The sequence below is a fragment of the Callionymus lyra genome, chromosome 8 (assembly GCF_982586985.1).
Source record: "Callionymus lyra chromosome 8, fCalLyr1.hap1.1, whole genome shotgun sequence".
NCBI lineage: Eukaryota > Metazoa > Chordata > Actinopteri > Syngnathiformes > Callionymidae > Callionymus > Callionymus lyra.
Window position 1 is genome coordinate 3,274,813 of NC_141825.1, and position 16,489 is coordinate 3,291,301.

Here is a 16,489-nt window from a genome sequence, read left to right on the forward strand (position 1 = left end):
TTGTCTGTAGGGTTTAACAAGTTGCCGGGTAGGTTGGAATCACCTTCTGGGATCAAGTTAAAATCGCGCTCTCAGTGAATGACCTTTGTCGACCTTCTTAGCACTGGACTGATCTCAAACTGTTGGCCCAGGCCTTTCCCAATTGATGTGGAGCATTCCAGTGAGGAGAAGGAGATCTGGTTCCTTACCCTGCCTGGTTCCTTTCTCTGTATGGCTCCTTACCCTGTTTGGCTCCTTACTCTGTGTTGTTCCTTACCCTGTGTGGCTCCTTACTCTGTGTTGCTCCTTACTCTGTCTTGTCCCTTACTCTGTGTGGCTCCTTACTCTGTGTGGCTCCTTACTCTGTGTTGTTCCTTACCCTGTGTTGCTCCTTACTCTGTGTTGCTCCTTACTCTGTCTGGTTCCTTACTCTGTGTTGTTCCTTACTCTGTCTGGTTACTTACTCTGTGTGGCTCCTTACTTTGTCAGGTTCCTTTCTTTGTGTGGCTCCTTACCCTGTGTGGTTCCTTACCCTGTGTGGTTCCTTACCCTATGTGGCTCCCTACCTTTTCTGGTTCTTTACCCTTTGTGGCCCCGTAAGTGGCTCTCGTTGACCTTTCGAGCCCCTCTAAAAGGTCATGCACATGGTTGCCATCGCTTCTCGGCCTTTTGGCTAAGATCAAGTGTAGTATCTGTTCTTATCAGTTTAATATCTGATACGTCTCCTATATGGAGACCATATATTAAATTGATTTTTGGACTTGGGAGAAGGGCCAGGGGCTTGCTCCACCCTCTCTGCGCATTGACCCGGTATTGCATTATCTCTGGGAACAGTGCAAAAACCTAAAAGTTGTATGGAAATTAAGTGTACAAACCCCTCAAGCAGTTGGCCAAGGCCTTTCCCAATTGATGTGGAGTGTTCAAGTGAGGAGAAGGATGGGGGTATTTCGTTCCTTACCCTTCCTGGTTCCCTTCTCTGTATGGCTCCTTACCCTGTATGGTTCCTTACTCTGTCTGGTTCCTTTCATAGTGTTGCTCCTTACTCTGCCTTGTTCCTTACCCTATATGGTTCCTTACTCTGTCTGGTTCCTTTCATAGTGTGGCTCCTTACTCTGCCTTGTTCCTTACCCTATATGGTTCCTTAATCTGTCTGGTTCCTTTCATAGTGTTGCTCTCCTTACTAGGTCTGGGTTCTTACTCTGTGTGGCTCCTTACTCTGCCTTGTTCCTTACCCTGTGTGGCTCATTACTCCCCACCATGAGTAAGAACAAGGGATTATTTCCAGGCCATCAAGTCTATGAGCTCTACAATTCATACTTACCTGGCAGGGGAGACACCATGATCAGGAAGGTGGTTCACCCAAGGCGAGGCCCGGCCATTGCACTCTAGGTCATGCTGACCTTTGCGAATTCCCCAAATGTGGGAATCTCGACTGCATAATTTCTGGTAGTGGGGGACTGCGTTCGCGCTCTCCCCCGTTCATCACTTGTTAAAGAATGCTTTAGTTTGATGCAAGCTCGTGTGGAACACTCAGCCGAGGCTTGTCCTTGTCTGTAGGGTTTAACAAGTTGCCGGGTAGGTTGGAATCACCTTCTGGGATCAAGTTAAAATCGCGCTCTCAGTGAATGACCTTTGTCGACCTTCTTAGCACTGGACTGATCTCAAACTGTTGGCCCAGGTCTTTCCCAATTGATGTGGAGCATTCCAGTGAGGAGAAGGAAATCTGGTTCCTTACCCTGCCTGGTTCCTTTCTCTGTATGGCTCCTTACCCTGTCTGGTTCCTTAACCTGTTTGGCTCCTTACTCTGTGTTGTTCCTTACCCTGTGTGGCTCCTTACTCTGTGTTGCTCCTTACTCTGTCTTGTCCCTTACTCTGTGTGGCTCCTTACTCTGTGTGGCTCCTTACTCTGTGTTGTTCCTTACCCTGTGTTGCTCCTTACTCTATGTTGCTCCTTACTCTGTCTGGTTCCTTACTCTGTGTTGTTCCTTACTCTGTCTGGTTACTTACTCTGTGTGGCTCCTTACTTTGTCAGGTTCCTTTCTTTGTGTGGCTCCTTACCCTGTGTGGTTCCTTACCCTGTGTGGTTCCTTACCCTATGTGGCTCCCTACCTTTTCTGGTTCTTTACCCTTTGTGGCCCCGTAAGTGGCTCTCGTTGACCTTTCGAGCCCCTCTAAAAGGTCATGCACATGGTTGCCATCGCTTCTCGGCCTTTTGGCTAAGATCAAGTGTAGTATCTGTTCTTATCAGTTTAATATCTGATACGTCTCCTATATGGAGACCATATATTAAATTGATTTTTGGACATGGGAGAAGGGCCAGGGGCTTGCTCCACCCTCTCTGCGCATTGACCCGGTATTGCATTATCTCTGGGAACAGTGCAAAAACCTAAAAGTTGTATGGAAATTAAGTGTACAAACCCCTCAAGCGGTTGGCCAAGGCCTTTCCCAATTGATGTGGAGTGTTCAAGTGAGGAGAAGGATGGGGGTATTTCGTTCCTTACCCTTCCTGGTTCCCTTCTCTGTATGGCTCCTTACCCTGTATGGTTCCTTACTCTGTCTGGTTCCTTTCATAGTGTTGCTCCTTACTCTGCCTTGTTCCTTACCCTATATGGTTCCTTACTCTGTCTGGTTCCTTTCATAGTGTGGCTCCTTACTCTGCCTTGTTCCTTACCCTATATGGTTCCTTAATCTGTCTGGTTCCTTTCATAGTGTTGCTCTCCTTACTAGGTCTGGGTTCTTACTCTGTGTGGCTCCTTACTCTGCCTTGTTCCTTACCCTGTGTGGCTCATTACTCCCCACCATGAGTAAGAACAAGGGATTATTTCCAGGCCATCAAGTCTATGAGCTCTACAATTCATACTTACCTGGCAGGGGAGACACCATGATCAGGAAGGTGGTTCACCCAAGGCGAGGCCCGGCCATTGCACTCTAGGTCATGCTGACCTTTGCGAATTCCCCAAATGTGGGAATCTCGACTGCATAATTTCTGGTAGTGGGGGACTGCGTTCGCGCTCTCCCCCGTTCATCACTTGTTAAAGAATGCTTTAGTTTGATGCAAGCTCGTGTGGAACACTCAGCCGAGGCTTGTCCTTGTCTGTAGGGTTTAACAAGTTGCCGGGTAGGTTGGAATCACCTTCTGGGATCAAGTTAAAATCGCGCTCTCAGTGAATGACCTTTGTCGACCTTCTTAGCACTGGACTGATCTCAAACTGTTGGCCCAGGCCTTTCCCAATTGATGTGGAGCATTCCAGTGAGGAGAAGGAGATCTGGTTCCTTACCCTGCCTGGTTCCTTTCTCTGTATGGCTCCTTACCCTGTTTGGCTCCTTACTCTGTGTTGTTCCTTACCCTGTGTGGCTCCTTACTCTGTCTTGTCCCTTACTCTGTGTGGCTCCTTACTCTGTGTGGCTCCTTACTCTGTGTTGTTCCTTACCCTGTGTTGCTCCTTACTCTGTGTTGCTCCTTACTCTGTCTGGTTCCTTACTCTGTGTTGTTCCTTACTCTGTCTGGTTACTTACTCTGTGTGGCTCCTTACTTTGTCAGGTTCCTTTCTTTGTGTGGCTCCTTACCCTGTGTGGTTCCTTACCCTGTGTGGTTCCTTACCCTATGTGGCTCCCTACCTTTTCTGGTTCTTTACCCTTTGTGGCCCCGTAAGTGGCTCTCGTTGACCTTTCGAGCCCCTCTAAAAGGTCATGCACATGGTTGCCATCGCTTCTCGGCCTTTTGGCTAAGATCAAGTGTAGTATCTGTTCTTATCAGTTTAATATCTGATACGTCTCCTATATGGAGACCATATATTAAATTGATTTTTGGACATGGGAGAAGGGCCAGGGGCTTGCTCCACCCTCTCTGCGCATTGACCCGGTATTGCATTATCTCTGGGAACAGTGCAAAAACCTAAAATTAAGTGTACAAACCCCTCAAGCGGTTGGCCAAGGCCTTTCCCAATTGATGTGGAGTGTTCAAGTGAGGAGAAGGATGGGGGTATTTCGTTCCTTACCCTTCCTGGTTCCCTTCTCTGTATGGCTCCTTACCCTGTATGGTTCCTTACTCTGTCTGGTTCCTTTCATAGTGTTGCTCCTTACTCTGCCTTGTTCCTTACCCTATATGGTTCCTTACTCTGTCTGGTTCCTTTCATAGTGTGGCTCCTTACTCTGCCTTGTTCCTTACCCTATATGGTTCCTTAATCTGTCTGGTTCCTTTCATAGTGTTGCTCTCCTTACTAGGTCTGGGTTCTTACTCTGTGTGGCTCCTTACTCTGCCTTGTTCCTTACCCTGTGTGGCTCATTATTCCCCACCATGAGTAAGAACAAGGGATTATTTCCAGGCCATCAAGTCTATGAGCTCTACAATTCATACTTACCTGGCAGGGGAGACACCATGATCAGGAAGGTGGTTCACCCAAGGCGAGGCCCGGCCATTGCACTCTAGGTCATGCTGACCTTTGCGAATTCCCCAAATGTGGGAATCTCGACTGCATAATTTCTGGTAGTGGGGGACTGCGTTCGCGCTCTCCCCCGTTCATCACTTGTTAAAGAATGCTTTAGTTTGATGCAAGCTCGTGTGGAACACTCAGCCGAGGCTTGTCCTTGTCTGTAGGGTTTAACAAGTTGCCGGGTAGGTTGGAATCACCTTCTGGGATCAAGTTAAAATCGCGCTCTCAGTGAATGACCTTTGTCGACCTTCTTAGCACTGGACTGATCTCAAACTGTTGGCCCAGGCCTTTCCCAATTGATGTGGAGCATTCCAGTGAGGAGAAGGAAATCTGGTTCCTTACCCTGCCTGGTTCCTTTCTCTGTATGGCTCCTTACCCTGTCTGGTTCCTTAACCTGTTTGGCTCCTTACTCTGTGTTGTTCCTTACCCTGTGTGGCTCCTTACTCTGTGTTGCTCCTTACTCTGTCTTGTCCCTTACTCTGTGTGGCTCCTTACTCTGTGTGGCTCCTTACTCTGTGTTGTTCCTTACCCTGTGTTGCTCCTTACTCTATGTTGCTCCTTACTCTGTCTGGTTCCTTACTCTGTGTTGTTCCTTACTCTGTCTGGTTACTTACTCTGTGTGGCTCCTTACTTTGTCAGGTTCCTTTCTTTGTGTGGCTCCTTACCCTGTGTGGTTCCTTACCCTGTGTGGTTCCTTACCCTATGTGGCTCCCTACCTTTTCTGGTTCTTTACCCTTTGTGGCCCCGTAAGTGGCTCTCGTTGACCTTTCGAGCCCCTCTAAAAGGTCATGCACATGGTTGCCATCGCTTCTCGGCCTTTTGGCTAAGATCAAGTGTAGTATCTGTTCTTATCAGTTTAATATCTGATACGTCTCCTATATGGAGACCATATATTAAATTGATTTTTGGACATGGGAGAAGGGCCAGGGGCTTGCTCCACCCTCTCTGCGCATTGACCCGGTATTGCATTATCTCTGGGAACAGTGCAAAAACCTAAAAGTTGTATGGAAATTAAGTGTACAAACCCCTCAAGCGGTTGGCCAAGGCCTTTCCCAATTGATGTGGAGTGTTCAAGTGAGGAGAAGGATGGGGGTATTTCGTTCCTTACCCTTCCTGGTTCCCTTCTCTGTATGGCTCCTTACCCTGTATGGTTCCTTACTCTGTCTGGTTCCTTTCATAGTGTTGCTCCTTACTCTGCCTTGTTCCTTACCCTATATGGTTCCTTACTCTGTCTGGTTCCTTTCATAGTGTGGCTCCTTACTCTGCCTTGTTCCTTACCCTATATGGTTCCTTAATCTGTCTGGTTCCTTTCATAGTGTTGCTCTCCTTACTAGGTCTGGGTTCTTACTCTGTGTGGCTCCTTACTCTGCCTTGTTCCTTACCCTGTGTGGCTCATTACTCCCCACCATGAGTAAGAACAAGGGATTATTTCCAGGCCATCAAGTCTATGAGCTCTACAATTCATACTTACCTGGCAGGGGAGACACCATGATCAGGAAGGTGGTTCACCCAAGGCGAGGCCCGGCCATTGCACTGTAGGTCATGCTGACCTTTGCGAATTCCCCAAATGTGGGAATCTCGACTGCATAATTTCTGGTAGTGGGGGACTGCGTTCGCGCTCTCCCCCGTTCATCACTTGTTAAAGAATGCTTTAGTTTGATGCAAGCTCGTGTGGAACACTCAGCCGAGGCTTGTCCTTGTCTGTAGGGTTTAACAAGTTGCCGGGTAGGTTGGAATCACCTTCTGGGATCAAGTTAAAATCGCGCTCTCAGTGAATGACCTTTGTCGACCTTCTTAGCACTGGACTGATCTCAAACTGTTGGCCCAGGCCTTTCCCAATTGATGTGGAGCATTCCAGTGAGGAGAAGGAAATCTGGTTCCTTACCCTGCCTGGTTCCTTTCTCTGTATGGCTCCTTACCCTGTCTGGTTCCTTAACCTGTTTGGCTCCTTACTCTGTGTTGTTCCTTACCCTGTGTGGCTCCTTACTCTGTGTTGCTCCTTACTCTGTCTTGTCCCTTACTCTGTGTGGCTCCTTACTCTGTGTGGCTCCTTACTCTGTGTTGTTCCTTACCCTGTGTTGCTCCTTACTCTATGTTGCTCCTTACTCTGTCTGGTTCCTTACTCTGTGTTGTTCCTTACTCTGTCTGGTTACTTACTCTGTGTGGCTCCTTACTTTGTCAGGTTCCTTTCTTTGTGTGGCTCCTTACCCTGTGTGGTTCCTTACCCTGTGTGGTTCCTTACCCTATGTGGCTCCCTACCTTTTCTGGTTCTTTACCCTTTGTGGCCCCGTAAGTGGCTCTCGTTGACCTTTCGAGCCCCTCTAAAAGGTCATGCACATGGTTGCCATCGCTTCTCGGCCTTTTGGCTAAGATCAAGTGTAGTATCTGTTCTTATCAGTTTAATATCTGATACGTCTCCTATATGGAGACCATATATTAAATTGATTTTTGGACATGGGAGAAGGGCCAGGGGCTTGCTCCACCCTCTCTGCGCATTGACCCGGTATTGCATTATCTCTGGGAACAGTGCAAAAACCTAAAAGTTGTATGGAAATTAAGTGTACAAACCCCTCAAGCGGTTGGCCAAGGCCTTTCCCAATTGATGTGGAGTGTTCAAGTGAGGAGAAGGATGGGGGTATTTCGTTCCTTACCCTTCCTGGTTCCCTTCTCTGTATGGCTCCTTACCCTGTATGGTTCCTTACTCTGTCTGGTTCCTTTCATAGTGTTGCTCCTTACTCTGCCTTGTTCCTTACCCTATATGGTTCCTTACTCTGTCTGGTTCCTTTCATAGTGTGGCTCCTTACTCTGCCTTGTTCCTTACCCTATATGGTTCCTTAATCTGTCTGGTTCCTTTCATAGTGTTGCTCTCCTTACTAGGTCTGGGTTCTTACTCTGTGTGGCTCCTTACTCTGCCTTGTTCCTTACCCTGTGTGGCTCATTACTCCCCACCATGAGTAAGAACAAGGGATTATTTCCAGGCCATCAAGTCTATGAGCTCTACAATTCATACTTACCTGGCAGGGGAGACACCATGATCAGGAAGGTGGTTCACCCAAGGCGAGGCCCGGCCATTGCACTGTAGGTCATGCTGACCTTTGCGAATTCCCCAAATGTGGGAATCTCGACTGCATAATTTCTGGTAGTGGGGGACTGCGTTCGCGCTCTCCCCCGTTCATCACTTGTTAAAGAATGCTTTAGTTTGATGCAAGCTCGTGTGGAACACTCAGCCGAGGCTTGTCCTTGTCTGTAGGGTTTAACAAGTTGCCGGGTAGGTTGGAATCACCTTCTGGGATCAAGTTAAAATCGCGCTCTCAGTGAATGACCTTTGTCGACCTTCTTAGCACTGGACTGATCTCAAACTGTTGGCCCAGGCCTTTCCCAATTGATGTGGAGCATTCCAGTGAGGAGAAGGAGATCTGGTTCCTTACCCTGCCTGGTTCCTTTCTCTGTATGGCTCCTTACCCTGTTTGGCTCCTTACTCTGTGTTGTTCCTTACCCTGTGTGGCTCCTTACTCTGTGTTGCTCCTTACTCTGTCTTGTCCCTTACTCTGTGTGGCTCCTTACTCTGTGTGGCTCCTTACTCTGTGTTGTTCCTTACCCTGTGTTGCTCCTTACTCTGTGTTGCTCCTTACTCTGTCTGGTTCCTTACTCTGTGTTGTTCCTTACTCTGTCTGGTTACTTACTCTGTGTGGCTCCTTACTTTGTCAGGTTCCTTTCTTTGTGTGGCTCCTTACCCTGTGTGGTTCCTTACCCTGTGTGGTTCCTTACCCTATGTGGCTCCCTACCTTTTCTGGTTCTTTACCCTTTGTGGCCCCGTAAGTGGCTCTCGTTGACCTTTCGAGCCCCTCTAAAAGGTCATGCACATGGTTGCCATCGCTTCTCGGCCTTTTGGCTAAGATCAAGTGTAGTATCTGTTCTTATCAGTTTAATATCTGATACGTCTCCTATATGGAGACCATATATTAAATTGATTTTTGGACATGGGAGAAGGGCCAGGGGCTTGCTCCACCCTCTCTGCGCATTGACCCGGTATTGCATTATCTCTGGGAACAGTGCAAAAACCTAAAAGTTGTATGGAAATTAAGTGTACAAACCCCTCAAGCAGTTGGCCAAGGCCTTTCCCAATTGATGTGGAGTGTTCAAGTGAGGAGAAGGATGGGGGTATTTCGTTCCTTACCCTTCCTGGTTCCCTTCTCTGTATGGCTCCTTACCCTGTATGGTTCCTTACTCTGTCTGGTTCCTTTCATAGTGTTGCTCCTTACTCTGCCTTGTTCCTTACCCTATATGGTTCCTTACTCTGTCTGGTTCCTTTCATAGTGTGGCTCCTTACTCTGCCTTGTTCCTTACCCTATATGGTTCCTTAATCTGTCTGGTTCCTTTCATAGTGTTGCTCTCCTTACTAGGTCTGGGTTCTTACTCTGTGTGGCTCCTTACTCTGCCTTGTTCCTTACCCTGTGTGGCTCATTACTCCCCACCATGAGTAAGAACAAGGGATTATTTCCAGGCCATCAAGTCTATGAGCTCTACAATTCATACTTACCTGGCAGGGGAGACACCATGATCAGGAAGGTGGTTCACCCAAGGCGAGGCCCGGCCATTGCACTCTAGGTCATGCTGACCTTTGCGAATTCCCCAAATGTGGGAATCTCGACTGCATAATTTCTGGTAGGGGGGGACTGCGTTCGCGCTCTCCCCCGTTCATCACTTGTTAAAGAATGCTTTAGTTTGATGCAAGCTCGTGTGGAACACTCAGCCGAGGCTTGTCCTTGTCTGTAGGGTTTAACAAGTTGCCGGGTAGGTTGGAATCACCTTCTGGGATCAAGTTAAAATCGCGCTCTCAGTGAATGACCTTTGTCGACCTTCTTAGCACTGGACTGATCTCAAACTGTTGGCCCAGGCCTTTCCCAATTGATGTGGAGCATTCCAGTGAGGAGAAGGAAATCTGGTTCCTTACCCTGCCTGGTTCCTTTCTCTGTATGGCTCCTTACCCTGTCTGGTTCCTTAACCTGTTTGGCTCCTTACTCTGTGTTGTTCCTTACCCTGTGTGGCTCCTTACTCTGTGTTGCTCCTTACTCTGTCTTGTCCCTTACTCTGTGTGGCTCCTTACTCTGTGTGGCTCCTTACTCTGTGTTGTTCCTTACCCTGTGTTGCTCCTTACTCTATGTTGCTCCTTACTCTGTCTGGTTCCTTACTCTGTGTTGTTCCTTACTCTGTCTGGTTACTTACTCTGTGTGGCTCCTTACTTTGTCAGGTTCCTTTCTTTGTGTGGCTCCTTACCCTGTGTGGTTCCTTACCCTGTGTGGTTCCTTACCCTATGTGGCTCCCTACCTTTTCTGGTTCTTTACCCTTTGTGGCCCCGTAAGTGGCTCTCGTTGACCTTTCGAGCCCCTCTAAAAGGTCATGCACATGGTTGCCATCGCTTCTCGGCCTTTTGGCTAAGATCAAGTGTAGTATCTGTTCTTATCAGTTTAATATCTGATACGTCTCCTATATGGAGACCATATATTAAATTGATTTTTGGACATGGGAGAAGGGCCAGGGGCTTGCTCCACCCTCTCTGCGCATTGACCCGGTATTGCATTATCTCTGGGAACAGTGCAAAAACCTAAAAGTTGTATGGAAATTAAGTGTACAAACCCCTCAAGCGGTTGGCCAAGGCCTTTCCCAATTGATGTGGAGTGTTCAAGTGAGGAGAAGGATGGGGGTATTTCGTTCCTTACCCTTCCTGGTTCCCTTCTCTGTATGGCTCCTTACCCTGTATGGTTCCTTACTCTGTCTGGTTCCTTTCATAGTGTTGCTCCTTACTCTGCCTTGTTCCTTACCCTATATGGTTCCTTACTCTGTCTGGTTCCTTTCATAGTGTGGCTCCTTACTCTGCCTTGTTCCTTACCCTATATGGTTCCTTAATCTGTCTGGTTCCTTTCATAGTGTTGCTCTCCTTACTAGGTCTGGGTTCTTACTCTGTGTGGCTCCTTACTCTGCCTTGTTCCTTACCCTGTGTGGCTCATTACTCCCCACCATGAGTAAGAACAAGGGATTATTTCCAGGCCATCAAGTCTATGAGCTCTACAATTCATACTTACCTGGCAGGGGAGACACCATGATCAGGAAGGTGGTTCACCCAAGGCGAGGCCCGGCCATTGCACTCTAGGTCATGCTGACCTTTGCGAATTCCCCAAATGTGGGAATCTCGACTGCATAATTTCTGGTAGTGGGGGACTGCGTTCGCGCTCTCCCCCGTTCATCACTTGTTAAAGAATGCTTTAGTTTGATGCAAGCTCGTGTGGAACACTCAGCCGAGGCTTGTCCTTGTCTGTAGGGTTTAACAAGTTGCCGGGTAGGTTGGAATCACCTTCTGGGATCAAGTTAAAATCGCGCTCTCAGTGAATGACCTTTGTCGACCTTCTTAGCACTGGACTGATCTCAAACTGTTGGCCCAGGCCTTTCCCAATTGATGTGGAGCATTCCAGTGAGGAGAAGGAGATCTGGTTCCTTACCCTGCCTGGTTCCTTTCTCTGTATGGCTCCTTACCCTGTTTGGCTCCTTACTCTGTGTTGTTCCTTACCCTGTGTGGCTCCTTACTCTGTCTTGTCCCTTACTCTGTGTGGCTCCTTACTCTGTGTGGCTCCTTACTCTGTGTTGTTCCTTACCCTGTGTTGCTCCTTACTCTGTGTTGCTCCTTACTCTGTCTGGTTCCTTACTCTGTGTTGTTCCTTACTCTGTCTGGTTACTTACTCTGTGTGGCTCCTTACTTTGTCAGGTTCCTTTCTTTGTGTGGCTCCTTACCCTGTGTGGTTCCTTACCCTGTGTGGTTCCTTACCCTATGTGGCTCCCTACCTTTTCTGGTTCTTTACCCTTTGTGGCCCCGTAAGTGGCTCTCGTTGACCTTTCGAGCCCCTCTAAAAGGTCATGCACATGGTTGCCATCGCTTCTCGGCCTTTTGGCTAAGATCAAGTGTAGTATCTGTTCTTATCAGTTTAATATCTGATACGTCTCCTATATGGAGACCATATATTAAATTGATTTTTGGACATGGGAGAAGGGCCAGGGGCTTGCTCCACCCTCTCTGCGCATTGACCCGGTATTGCATTATCTCTGGGAACAGTGCAAAAACCTAAAATTAAGTGTACAAACCCCTCAAGCGGTTGGCCAAGGCCTTTCCCAATTGATGTGGAGTGTTCAAGTGAGGAGAAGGATGGGGGTATTTCGTTCCTTACCCTTCCTGGTTCCCTTCTCTGTATGGCTCCTTACCCTGTATGGTTCCTTACTCTGTCTGGTTCCTTTCATAGTGTTGCTCCTTACTCTGCCTTGTTCCTTACCCTATATGGTTCCTTACTCTGTCTGGTTCCTTTCATAGTGTGGCTCCTTACTCTGCCTTGTTCCTTACCCTATATGGTTCCTTAATCTGTCTGGTTCCTTTCATAGTGTTGCTCTCCTTACTAGGTCTGGGTTCTTACTCTGTGTGGCTCCTTACTCTGCCTTGTTCCTTACCCTGTGTGGCTCATTATTCCCCACCATGAGTAAGAACAAGGGATTATTTCCAGGCCATCAAGTCTATGAGCTCTACAATTCATACTTACCTGGCAGGGGAGACACCATGATCAGGAAGGTGGTTCACCCAAGGCGAGGCCCGGCCATTGCACTCTAGGTCATGCTGACCTTTGCGAATTCCCCAAATGTGGGAATCTCGACTGCATAATTTCTGGTAGTGGGGGACTGCGTTCGCGCTCTCCCCCGTTCATCACTTGTTAAAGAATGCTTTAGTTTGATGCAAGCTCGTGTGGAACACTCAGCCGAGGCTTGTCCTTGTCTGTAGGGTTTAACAAGTTGCCGGGTAGGTTGGAATCACCTTCTGGGATCAAGTTAAAATCGCGCTCTCAGTGAATGACCTTTGTCGACCTTCTTAGCACTGGACTGATCTCAAACTGTTGGCCCAGGCCTTTCCCAATTGATGTGGAGCATTCCAGTGAGGAGAAGGAAATCTGGTTCCTTACCCTGCCTGGTTCCTTTCTCTGTATGGCTCCTTACCCTGTCTGGTTCCTTAACCTGTTTGGCTCCTTACTCTGTGTTGTTCCTTACCCTGTGTGGCTCCTTACTCTGTGTTGCTCCTTACTCTGTCTTGTCCCTTACTCTGTGTGGCTCCTTACTCTGTGTGGCTCCTTACTCTGTGTTGTTCCTTACCCTGTGTTGCTCCTTACTCTATGTTGCTCCTTACTCTGTCTGGTTCCTTACTCTGTGTTGTTCCTTACTCTGTCTGGTTACTTACTCTGTGTGGCTCCTTACTTTGTCAGGTTCCTTTCTTTGTGTGGCTCCTTACCCTGTGTGGTTCCTTACCCTGTGTGGTTCCTTACCCTATGTGGCTCCCTACCTTTTCTGGTTCTTTACCCTTTGTGGCCCCGTAAGTGGCTCTCGTTGACCTTTCGAGCCCCTCTAAAAGGTCATGCACATGGTTGCCATCGCTTCTCGGCCTTTTGGCTAAGATCAAGTGTAGTATCTGTTCTTATCAGTTTAATATCTGATACGTCTCCTATATGGAGACCATATATTAAATTGATTTTTGGACATGGGAGAAGGGCCAGGGGCTTGCTCCACCCTCTCTGCGCATTGACCCGGTATTGCATTATCTCTGGGAACAGTGCAAAAACCTAAAAGTTGTATGGAAATTAAGTGTACAAACCCCTCAAGCGGTTGGCCAAGGCCTTTCCCAATTGATGTGGAGTGTTCAAGTGAGGAGAAGGATGGGGGTATTTCGTTCCTTACCCTTCCTGGTTCCCTTCTCTGTATGGCTCCTTACCCTGTATGGTTCCTTACTCTGTCTGGTTCCTTTCATAGTGTTGCTCCTTACTCTGCCTTGTTCCTTACCCTATATGGTTCCTTACTCTGTCTGGTTCCTTTCATAGTGTGGCTCCTTACTCTGCCTTGTTCCTTACCCTATATGGTTCCTTAATCTGTCTGGTTCCTTTCATAGTGTTGCTCTCCTTACTAGGTCTGGGTTCTTACTCTGTGTGGCTCCTTACTCTGCCTTGTTCCTTACCCTGTGTGGCTCATTATTCCCCACCATGAGTAAGAACAAGGGATTATTTCCAGGCCATCAAGTCTATGAGCTCTACAATTCATACTTACCTGGCAGGGGAGACACCATGATCAGGAAGGTGGTTCACCCAAGGCGAGGCCCGGCCATTGCACTCTAGGTCATGCTGACCTTTGCGAATTCCCCAAATGTGGGAATCTCGACTGCATAATTTCTGGTAGTGGGGGACTGCGTTCGCGCTCTCCCCCGTTCATCACTTGTTAAAGAATGCTTTAGTTTGATGCAAGCTCGTGTGGAACACTCAGCCGAGGCTTGTCCTTGTCTGTAGGGTTTAACAAGTTGCCGGGTAGGTTGGAATCACCTTCTGGGATCAAGTTAAAATCGCGCTCTCAGTGAATGACCTTTGTCGACCTTCTTAGCACTGGACTGATCTCAAACTGTTGGCCCAGGCCTTTCCCAATTGATGTGGAGCATTCCAGTGAGGAGAAGGAAATCTGGTTCCTTACCCTGCCTGGTTCCTTTCTCTGTATGGCTCCTTACCCTGTTTGGCTCCTTACTCTGTGTTGTTCCTTACCCTGTGTGGCTCCTTACTCTGTGTTGCTCCTTACTCTGTCTTGTCCCTTACTCTGTGTGGCTCCTTACTCTGTGTGGCTCCTTACTCTGTGTTGTTCCTTACCCTGTGTTGCTCCTTACTCTGTGTTGCTCCTTACTCTGTCTGGTTCCTTACTCTGTGTTGTTCCTTACTCTGTCTGGTTACTTACTCTGTGTGGCTCCTTACTTTGTCAGGTTCCTTTCTTTGTGTGGCTCCTTACCCTGTGTGGTTCCTTACCCTGTGTGGTTCCTTACCCTATGTGGCTCCCTACCTTTTCTGGTTCTTTACCCTTTGTGGCCCCGTAAGTGGCTCTCGTTGACCTTTCGAGCCCCTCTAAAAGGTCATGCACATGGTTGCCATCGCTTCTCGGCCTTTTGGCTAAGATCAAGTGTAGTATCTGTTCTTATCAGTTTAATATCTGATACGTCTCCTATATGGAGACCATATATTAAATTGATTTTTGGACATGGGAGAAGGGCCAGGGGCTTGCTCCACCCTCTCTGCGCATTGACCCGGTATTGCATTATCTCTGGGAACAGTGCAAAAACCTAAAAGTTGTATGGAAATTAAGTGTACAAACCCCTCAAGCGGTTGGCCAAGGCCTTTCCCAATTGATGTGGAGTGTTCAAGTGAGGAGAAGGATGGGGGTATTTCGTTCCTTACCCTTCCTGGTTCCCTTCTCTGTATGGCTCCTTACCCTGTATGGTTCCTTACTCTGTCTGGTTCCTTTCATAGTGTTGCTCCTTACTCTGCCTTGTTCCTTACCCTATATGGTTCCTTACTCTGTCTGGTTCCTTTCATAGTGTGGCTCCTTACTCTGCCTTGTTCCTTACCCTATATGGTTCCTTAATCTGTCTGGTTCCTTTCATAGTGTTGCTCTCCTTACTAGGTCTGGGTTCTTACTCTGTGTGGCTCCTTACTCTGCCTTGTTCCTTACCCTGTGTGGCTCATTACTCCCCACCATGAGTAAGAACAAGGGATTATTTCCAGGCCATCAAGTCTATGAGCTCTACAATTCATACTTACCTGGCAGGGGAGACACCATGATCAGGAAGGTGGTTCACCCAAGGCGAGGCCCGGCCATTGCACTCTAGGTCATGCTGACCTTTGCGAATTCCCCAAATGTGGGAATCTCGACTGCATAATTTCTGGTAGTGGGGGACTGCGTTCGCGCTCTCCCCCGTTCATCACTTGTTAAAGAATGCTTTAGTTTGATGCAAGCTCGTGTGGAACACTCAGCCGAGGCTTGTCCTTGTCTGTAGGGTTTAACAAGTTGCCGGGTAGGTTGGAATCACCTTCTGGGATCAAGTTAAAATCGCGCTCTCAGTGAATGACCTTTGTCGACCTTCTTAGCACTGGACTGATCTCAAACTGTTGGCCCAGGCCTTTCCCAATTGATGTGGAGCATTCCAGTGAGGAGAAGGAAATCTGGTTCCTTACCCTGCCTGGTTCCTTTCTCTGTATGGCTCCTTACCCTGTCTGGTTCCTTAACCTGTTTGGCTCCTTACTCTGTGTTGTTCCTTACCCTGTGTGGCTCCTTACTCTGTGTTGCTCCTTACTCTGTCTTGTCCCTTACTCTGTGTGGCTCCTTACTCTGTGTGGCTCCTTACTCTGTGTTGTTCCTTACCCTGTGTTGCTCCTTACTCTATGTTGCTCCTTACTCTGTCTGGTTCCTTACTCTGTGTTGTTCCTTACTCTGTCTGGTTACTTACTCTGTGTGGCTCCTTACTTTGTCAGGTTCCTTTCTTTGTGTGGCTCCTTACCCTGTGTGGTTCCTTACCCTGTGTGGTTCCTTACCCTATGTGGCTCCCTACCTTTTCTGGTTCTTTACCCTTTGTGGCCCCGTAAGTGGCTCTCGTTGACCTTTCGAGCCCCTCTAAAAGGTCATGCACATGGTTGCCATCGCTTCTCGGCCTTTTGGCTAAGATCAAGTGTAGTATCTGTTCTTATCAGTTTAATATCTGATACGTCTCCTATATGGAGACCATATATTAAATTGATTTTTGGACATGGGAGAAGGGCCAGGGGTCCCTCTCTGCGCATTGACCCGGTATTGCATTATCTCTGGGAACAGTGCAAAAACCTAAAAGTTGTATGGAAATTAAGTGTACAAACCCCTCAAGCGGTTGGCCAAGGCCTTTCCCAATTGATGTGGAGTGTTCAAGTGAGGAGAAGGATGGGGGTATTTCGTTCCTTACCCTTCCTGGTTCCCTTCTCTGTATGGCTCCTTACCCTGTATGGTTCCTTACTCTGTCTGGTTCCTTTCATAGTGTTGCTCCTTACTCTGCCTTGTTCCTTACCCTATATGGTTCCTTACTCTGTCTGGTTCCTTTCATAGTGTGGCTCCTTACTCTGCCTTGTTCCTTACCCTATATGGTTCCTTAATCTGTCTGGTTCCTTTCATAGTGTTGCTCTCCTTACTAGGTCTGGGTTCTTACTCTGTGTGGCTCCTTA

The 16,489-nt window shown here is 47.9% G+C and overlaps 21 non-coding genes across 21 annotated transcripts; all 21 read left to right on the forward strand.

Annotated features, from left to right (window-relative positions):
* The first annotated feature begins 632 nt into the window (after positions 1–632).
* On the forward strand, positions 633–823 carry LOC148072778 (U2 spliceosomal RNA). The gene has a single exon (XR_015712601.1). It is a non-coding gene; the product is annotated as a U2 spliceosomal RNA (small nuclear RNA).
* Positions 824–1,292: 469 nt separating this feature from the next.
* Positions 1,293–1,457, forward strand: LOC148072779 (U1 spliceosomal RNA). The gene has a single exon (XR_015712575.1). It is a non-coding gene; the product is annotated as a U1 spliceosomal RNA (small nuclear RNA).
* Positions 1,458–2,175: 718 nt separating this feature from the next.
* On the forward strand, positions 2,176–2,366 carry LOC148072780 (U2 spliceosomal RNA). Its single transcript, XR_015712630.1, has one exon. It is a non-coding gene; the product is annotated as a U2 spliceosomal RNA (small nuclear RNA).
* A 469-nt stretch (positions 2,367–2,835) lies between these two features.
* LOC148072781 (U1 spliceosomal RNA) lies at positions 2,836–3,000 on the forward strand. The gene has a single exon (XR_015712586.1). It is a non-coding gene; the product is annotated as a U1 spliceosomal RNA (small nuclear RNA).
* Positions 3,001–3,684: 684 nt separating this feature from the next.
* LOC148072782 (U2 spliceosomal RNA) lies at positions 3,685–3,875 on the forward strand. Its single transcript, XR_015712632.1, has one exon. It is a non-coding gene; the product is annotated as a U2 spliceosomal RNA (small nuclear RNA).
* A 457-nt stretch (positions 3,876–4,332) lies between these two features.
* On the forward strand, positions 4,333–4,497 carry LOC148072783 (U1 spliceosomal RNA). Its single transcript, XR_015712597.1, has one exon. It is a non-coding gene; the product is annotated as a U1 spliceosomal RNA (small nuclear RNA).
* Positions 4,498–5,215: 718 nt separating this feature from the next.
* On the forward strand, positions 5,216–5,406 carry LOC148072784 (U2 spliceosomal RNA). The gene has a single exon (XR_015712633.1). It is a non-coding gene; the product is annotated as a U2 spliceosomal RNA (small nuclear RNA).
* Positions 5,407–5,875: 469 nt separating this feature from the next.
* Positions 5,876–6,040, forward strand: LOC148072785 (U1 spliceosomal RNA). The gene has a single exon (XR_015712517.1). It is a non-coding gene; the product is annotated as a U1 spliceosomal RNA (small nuclear RNA).
* Positions 6,041–6,758: 718 nt separating this feature from the next.
* LOC148072786 (U2 spliceosomal RNA) lies at positions 6,759–6,949 on the forward strand. Its single transcript, XR_015712634.1, has one exon. It is a non-coding gene; the product is annotated as a U2 spliceosomal RNA (small nuclear RNA).
* Positions 6,950–7,418: 469 nt separating this feature from the next.
* On the forward strand, positions 7,419–7,583 carry LOC148072787 (U1 spliceosomal RNA). Its single transcript, XR_015712518.1, has one exon. It is a non-coding gene; the product is annotated as a U1 spliceosomal RNA (small nuclear RNA).
* Positions 7,584–8,284: 701 nt separating this feature from the next.
* On the forward strand, positions 8,285–8,475 carry LOC148072788 (U2 spliceosomal RNA). Its single transcript, XR_015712635.1, has one exon. It is a non-coding gene; the product is annotated as a U2 spliceosomal RNA (small nuclear RNA).
* Positions 8,476–8,944: 469 nt separating this feature from the next.
* Positions 8,945–9,109, forward strand: LOC148072789 (U1 spliceosomal RNA). Its single transcript, XR_015712511.1, has one exon. It is a non-coding gene; the product is annotated as a U1 spliceosomal RNA (small nuclear RNA).
* A 718-nt stretch (positions 9,110–9,827) lies between these two features.
* Positions 9,828–10,018, forward strand: LOC148072790 (U2 spliceosomal RNA). Its single transcript, XR_015712636.1, has one exon. It is a non-coding gene; the product is annotated as a U2 spliceosomal RNA (small nuclear RNA).
* A 469-nt stretch (positions 10,019–10,487) lies between these two features.
* LOC148072791 (U1 spliceosomal RNA) lies at positions 10,488–10,652 on the forward strand. The gene has a single exon (XR_015712608.1). It is a non-coding gene; the product is annotated as a U1 spliceosomal RNA (small nuclear RNA).
* Positions 10,653–11,336: 684 nt separating this feature from the next.
* On the forward strand, positions 11,337–11,527 carry LOC148072792 (U2 spliceosomal RNA). The gene has a single exon (XR_015712637.1). It is a non-coding gene; the product is annotated as a U2 spliceosomal RNA (small nuclear RNA).
* A 457-nt stretch (positions 11,528–11,984) lies between these two features.
* LOC148072793 (U1 spliceosomal RNA) lies at positions 11,985–12,149 on the forward strand. The gene has a single exon (XR_015712620.1). It is a non-coding gene; the product is annotated as a U1 spliceosomal RNA (small nuclear RNA).
* Positions 12,150–12,867: 718 nt separating this feature from the next.
* Positions 12,868–13,058, forward strand: LOC148072794 (U2 spliceosomal RNA). The gene has a single exon (XR_015712638.1). It is a non-coding gene; the product is annotated as a U2 spliceosomal RNA (small nuclear RNA).
* A 469-nt stretch (positions 13,059–13,527) lies between these two features.
* On the forward strand, positions 13,528–13,692 carry LOC148072795 (U1 spliceosomal RNA). Its single transcript, XR_015712631.1, has one exon. It is a non-coding gene; the product is annotated as a U1 spliceosomal RNA (small nuclear RNA).
* A 701-nt stretch (positions 13,693–14,393) lies between these two features.
* On the forward strand, positions 14,394–14,584 carry LOC148072796 (U2 spliceosomal RNA). The gene has a single exon (XR_015712639.1). It is a non-coding gene; the product is annotated as a U2 spliceosomal RNA (small nuclear RNA).
* A 469-nt stretch (positions 14,585–15,053) lies between these two features.
* LOC148072797 (U1 spliceosomal RNA) lies at positions 15,054–15,218 on the forward strand. The gene has a single exon (XR_015712642.1). It is a non-coding gene; the product is annotated as a U1 spliceosomal RNA (small nuclear RNA).
* Positions 15,219–15,936: 718 nt separating this feature from the next.
* Positions 15,937–16,119, forward strand: LOC148072798 (U2 spliceosomal RNA). Its single transcript, XR_015712271.1, has one exon. It is a non-coding gene; the product is annotated as a U2 spliceosomal RNA (small nuclear RNA).
* Positions 16,120–16,489: the final 370 nt, after the last annotated feature.